At 56.8% G+C, this 6,000-nt stretch overlaps 1 protein-coding gene across 9 annotated transcripts in view; it reads right to left on the reverse strand.

Annotated features, from left to right (window-relative positions):
- The window catches only part of PHF20 (PHD finger protein 20), a 71,950-nt gene extending 71,720 nt beyond the window's left edge, over positions 1-230 (reverse strand). For 4 of the 9 annotated variants that reach the window (XM_040608306.1, XM_040608312.1, XM_040608311.1 and 1 more), the window contains exon 1: positions 92-229. The gene's annotated coding sequence lies outside the window, so the exon portion shown is untranslated. Of the gene's footprint in view, positions 1-91 lie in introns of all 9 variants that reach the window. The other 5 variants (XM_040608313.1, XM_040608304.1, XM_040608307.1 and 2 more) reach the window with 3 other exon arrangements.
- Positions 231-6,000: the final 5,770 nt, after the last annotated feature.

Here is a 6,000-nt window from a genome sequence, read left to right on the forward strand (position 1 = left end):
GGCCTCCCTCCCCTCGCCTCGCCACGCCGCGGGCCCGCAGCGCGGGGCAGGTTAGGCGGCCCGGCCCGCCCGGGCGCCGCCGCGCTCTTACCGAGGGATCTGTATGAGAAAAAGGGCTAGAACGGAGCCGAATGGCCCCAGGCCCCCCTACGCACCGAGCCCAACGCCAGCGACCGCGCAGGGCCACAAAATGGCCGCCTCGATGCGGCGCCGCCAGGGAGGGGCGGGTGGGGCGGAGCTGGCCCGGCCTCCGCGCGGCCGTGGGGCGCGCTCTCCCTGCGGGGGGCGGGGTCCGCGCGCTCCGGGCGCGAGGCGGGCCAGGCCGGTACCTCGCCGGCGCTGCCGCCCTCCCGTGGCGCCAAGCCGCCCGCCGCGTCCCAGCCGCCCGGGGTGCTCGGCGCGACGGGCCGGGGGGCCGCGGGGGCCGCTGCCCGGAGCTGGGCGGCGGGCCCCGGAGAGGCCCGCGGGGCAGGCTCTGGCGGAGCGCTCTACGGGCGGCAGCGGGCGGGGTGCCAGGGCAGCGGGAGCCCCCGCAGTGGCGGCACACGGGCCAGCACCGCGCAGGGTGGTGCTGCGCCCCCCCCCCCCTCCCCCTCCCGCGCCGCCTCCTGCTCGGCCTCCTGTTCGCCCACTCGCTCCCCTGCCCGTCTCGGCCCCTGCGCGGGCGTCGGTTGCACCGGGCTGCACAGAGAACCCCCCCGCGGGCCCTCGGCAGCGCCGGCCCCACAAGGACCTGGGCCGCCCTTTGCAGATACGCGGCTGTACACGGGCAAGTAATGTTTCCAATTTAATTTTTATTTTAGTTTATGCTAGGTTAAAGCCAAAACCAGACGGACACAGGGGAGCAAAAAATCTTTGCAGGCTGAGGTTCTTAACGCCAAATGTTAGAGCATTTGTCACGGGGTGAATGAACGCTTCCAGTTCAGGTGGTTTTCCTGGGATAATCCATCATTTTCTGCTTAGACGCCACAGAACAGCAGATGCTTGTTGCCCGCCAGATTTCAGTATCAAAAGAGTAGCAGAAGCAGGGCTGGGGTGCTGCCAGGTCGCTGAGGAGGGCACAGCCCCCAGCGCAAGCACTTTTCTCCCCTCCCTGCTTCCCCATGAACAGCCAGGACTGCTGTCATTGCACACATCTGGCTGTTCCCCAACAGCAGCCTCAGCCCAGCGCCATGGACAGTCCAAAGGATGGCTTCAAGCAACTTGTGTGATAATGCTTCACTGGATGTGTACTGTGAATTTCTGGAAGCAGAGTGGCTTGCTGAAAACACGGTGACAGGAACAAAATTGTGGCAGAAAGTGTAGTTCTCAGTTTGGTTTTATTTTTTTAACCTGGAAATCCCACATGGGATTTAACCTTGCAGGTTTCTAGAAGAAAAAGAAAAAACTGCAGAAGGAATCAAAGCAATTAGGAAGTTTTGAGGGAAATAGGTGTTTATTGGCTTTTTATCAAAACAACAGCATAGTGTTTGTGTATTGGGTTTTTTTGAGCACGCTGTATTTCATTCAGGAGTTTAAATTCATAATTTAAAAATTAAAAAAAACCACAGAATCTGAGCACATCTGTCGTGAGAAGGCACATGTCAGAAACCACTTTGTCCTCCACAGAAATGTCTTGCTAGAACCCACCGGTTTTGCGATGTAGGAAGTGATCCTTCGTTCTGCTGTACCCACTGAGAGTGCACAGCTTTTGGCAGTCCAAGGATGTGTCTGTGCCAGTTCGTGATGTTCCCCCCTGTGCACTGTCCAGGACTCCAGCGTCGGTATTTGATGTCAGCATCCATGGTTAACATTATCAGAAATCCTCAGACATTAGACATACCTGCCCGTTTTGGGTGACCACGGAGTGGCAGCCCTTCCCAGGGAATGCACTCCTGTGCTGGCAGCCACCATGAACACCAGTGCTGCCTCTGCCTCCTCTCGGCTGTGTCTCACACAGATCCTTGCCCCATCCAAGAGTTTCTGCTTGGCTCAGATGGATCAGTTGGGATCCAGTGTTTCCCCATGCATCAGGGAAAACATAAATGTGGACAAATTAAGCTTTGCAGCCCAGGAAGAATCTGCCTGCCTTCTCTGGAAAGCAATTGGGGTCTCGCCTGCAAAGCCTTTATTTATGTTCAGTGTAAGCAGTGCCATGAACACCACCTGGCTCGCTGTCAGGGAGTGGCAGGAGTCAGGTGCTGTGCCGAGGCACGTGAACTGGAGCCAAACTGGCAGTGGCACGGGGCAGGCCAGCGGTAAGTGAGAGCAGAGCACGCCCAGTGACAGTGACAAGCTGAGCATGTGAGTCCCACAGCGATGAGACAGGACTGAGGTCAAGGAAGGAAGCCGGTTGGTGGGTTGGGGTCAGGGTCCAGATCAGCACAGGAATGGCTGACCCAGCCTGGGCAGAGACCCAAGGTCAAGGGGCTGCTGTTAGGCAACGTTCCTGGGAAAGAGGAAGGAAGCTTCCAGTGAGGTGTCCTCCAGCTCTTTCCCTTCAAGGCCAGCTCTGCAACTGTGCTATCGAAGCCTTGAGTGTGGGCAGCCACTCTGCTGGCACTTCCCTTGCCTGCAGAGAGCCGGGCTTGTTGGCCAGCCTCTTGGTATCTCAACACAGACAATCAGGCACGTGGCAAGGGCAACACAGCTGGCCAGCTTTCTGCTTCCACTTTGGCACCAGAGGAACTGTGCTCAGAAAACACCTCTTGCATTGACTATAAAAGGAGGCCAACCCAGCACCAGCGACCGATCTGCAAGTCCAGCTCTGGCACTTGGCTGGAGTAGTCCCTTGTGGGAGACTCTCCCCTCCTCACTGACCAGCTGCCCAAGGGGCCAGCATGGCAGCTGGGAAGGGGCAGCTCTGTACACACAGGAGTTTATCTTCACCTGCACAAGGGCCTCTGCCAGCCACAGGCAGGGAGCCCCCACCTGCCTCTGCACAGCCCACCCAGGGTCACCGCCATCTGCACGACTGCAGCAGCTGGCTGCTCTGTTGCGCAGAGGTGGTGTGTTGTATAGTTCATCAGCCCTGGTGGGGATTAGGTGAGGGCCAGCACGGGTCAGGGGGATTTGCGGACTCATCTGGGCATAGTCCCTGCCCTCTGCACCAAAGTATGTACAGCAGTCCAGGGATGAGTTGTCCATGTCCTGCTCTCCCCGCCATGCCTCACCATGCTCATACCAGCTCCTGCCAGAGCCTTACTGGAGGCCCCCACCAGTCTGGGTGACGTCCAGGCCTGGCCCCAAGGTACACATGAGGGCAGGAGATAAGACTCACCAAGCCCATGTGCCCTTGTCACAACAGCACTCCGCATCTGGGCAGTTTCTACCTCAGGACAGTTTCTCACCTCTTCTTCACTGGCCAGAGCATCCAAAGAGGCTGGGAACCGGCTGCAGATCTCCAGGGAAGGATGTCCACCCTCGGTCAGGGCAGGCACAGCCCCATCCATGGCGCCATGTGAGAGAGACAGGCAAGCAAGCAGGCACTGCTGCATCCATGCACCGAGACTTCCGCCCCTGCCGATTCAGAGGCTGCAGCCCCCTCTGTCTCCTCCTCTTGGGGGCTGTCTGCCTGCGGGCAATAGAGACTCTGCTTCATAGGCCTTTCTGTGGTCCCTGGGGCCATAGGGTCTGGCTGTCCTGCATTCTTCTGAACAGTTATCCTGCCCTGAGAGTAGGGAGGTAGCACACACCACAGGGATGCTCCAGCCTTTTGTGCTGTACTGTTTGCAATTGCAGCACCCTCGTCTTCCCCAGCAGGCACCAAGGCTGGGTCATTTCAGGGGAAGCTGTACCTCACAGCTGGAACAATCCAACAGCTCACTGCCTTGAAAGAGGGGGCCCTGCTCCTCCTCCAAACCCTGCCGCCCACATCCCCCCCGCAACCCACTCGGTCTCACCTGTTGCTTGTGATCTGAATGAAGCAGCAGACCTGGCATAGACAGGATGGAGAAAATGGGGCCATGAGTGGAGACAAGCTGACGTAAGTCACTAGTTCTCCTTGGAGAATAGCAGTTTGTAAGACCAGCCCTGGGCTCGGGCTTGTGAATATCATCACAGATTTGGGCCCCGAATCCTGCCAGCCTCCAAGCCCAACTAGCTGAGGCTGCACAGTCCTCAAGGCCTCAGCCCTCAGACACAAGCTCCCTTTACGGCACCAGTAAACACTAAATGCTTCAGACAAAGCAGGATGATTTTGACGGTGAGACAGGAGAAGCTCCAGGTAGAGAGATAGAGGCCAGGGCAGTAGCAGCCCTTGGGAGATGCAGATTCAAACCTTTTTGGGCTGGGCAGAGTCTCCAGCTGATGCCTCTGTTTTGAAAGGAAAAGTCCAGCTGATGAGTGCCTCAGTACATCCCAAAAGTTTTCCTGCACAGCCACCTGGAAGCACCCAACTCCAGCGGGGTCTGTACATGGTCTACCTCACTCTGAACACCTGGGCTTTTCCCTGTCCTCTCTCAATTGTCTGAGATGGATCCCCAGCTGCCTGCACCCATGCCTAGTTCTCTCCACCATTAACATGACTGACAAATGCAACAGGTCATCGGGAACCCTGAAAGCAGCAATGTTCAGCTGCTAAACCAGACTTCTCCATGGTTGTGCCACAGACAGTCAGTGGATGTGCCGCAGCCCGAGCCCTGCTCTGCAGAGCCCCAGCTCAGCTCCACCAGCCTGTCCTGCTAAACACACCAGTGCTTTGCAGAGCTCATGTCAAACCCACGCTGCCCCAGCGTCAGGACAGGGATCCTCCTGTCTCCACCTCCCTCTAGTGCTGCAGGGCTCCTGGCCCAGGCCTGCCTGTTCCTCTGGTCTCTGTCTTCCCACAGGGCCAATTTAGTGCAAAGCTCAACATGAGGATTAGGCAAAAAAAACTACATGAGAATTAGGCTAAAAACTGGCCTTCAACTGCCCTGGATTTCTGGGGAGGTGGCACAGCTTCTGAGTGCCTCTGGTGGGCCAGGAGGGAGACTTCTCACATTTGCAAGAGGAGAAACTGCCAGAAGCTTCTCTACCAGGAGGGGTGGCCTCCTGGTCACCATGTCCTGTAAAACAACAAGCAGTTGCCAAAGCTGAGCCCTACCTTCCTCCATCTCAAGCTGAACCTAGACGGGTCCAAAATTCACCTGTGATTCCCCAACAGCTGCCAACCTCTTCAGGAGCTGGAGTGGAGTGTGGACAGCAGACCTGAGGACATGGCACCTATCAGCTGCAACCAGCAACTGGGAGAATTGCTTTTACCATTTCTGTTTGCAGATTTCTAGGACACAATCGCAGAGATGGCAAAAGGCTCGCACCAGGCTCTGTGAAGAGAAGACAAAAAAACAGCGAGACACTCAGCAGCACCCGGAAGACCACCCACCACTGCAAGGGTGCCAGCCCCGTCAGGACACATTACACTTCCACTATTGGTGGCAAGTCTCCAGGCTGCAGGTGCCTCCTCCAGCACGGCTGAAGTGGCACAGCCAGCACTTGCACTGCAGCCCCACCGCAGCGTACAGCCAGTGCAAGTCTGGAGCACCAACACAGACTGCTCCCAGCTGCTCCCTGGAGCTAGGATGGAGAAAACATCAGAGAATCCTCCAGTCTGAACGTAAAAATGTCCCGGGTAGGTCAGCCTGGCAGCCTGTCTAATCACATCTCCAACAGCAGACTACAAAGGGGAAGCACGTGCGTGCAGTCCACTTGCAGCACCCACTGCTGCGAGGTAAGGGACATCAGCAGTGTCCCTCTCATCTTCTGACTGCCCATTTGTGGACCTATTGCCCACAAACTTCTCTGAAAGGCTCCAGAAGATCCAGTGTAAACAAGTACTACCCTTTCTCTGGTTTAACCCATTCTTTTCCAAGTTTCATTGAGTGCCCCTTAGTAGCTGCCTAATTAAGAACAGCAGAACCAGCCCACGGTTTGGTTTCTAAGTGCTTACATCACTGCCAATTCCCAAATGTTACTCATGAATGCTAAAATCTGCAGCTCCAGGTGGACATGATCATGCTTCAGAAATCCACAAAAAAGACAAGA

Source organism: Falco naumanni, chromosome 10 (genome assembly GCF_017639655.2).
Source record: "Falco naumanni isolate bFalNau1 chromosome 10, bFalNau1.pat, whole genome shotgun sequence".
Taxonomy (NCBI): domain Eukaryota; kingdom Metazoa; phylum Chordata; class Aves; order Falconiformes; family Falconidae; genus Falco; species Falco naumanni.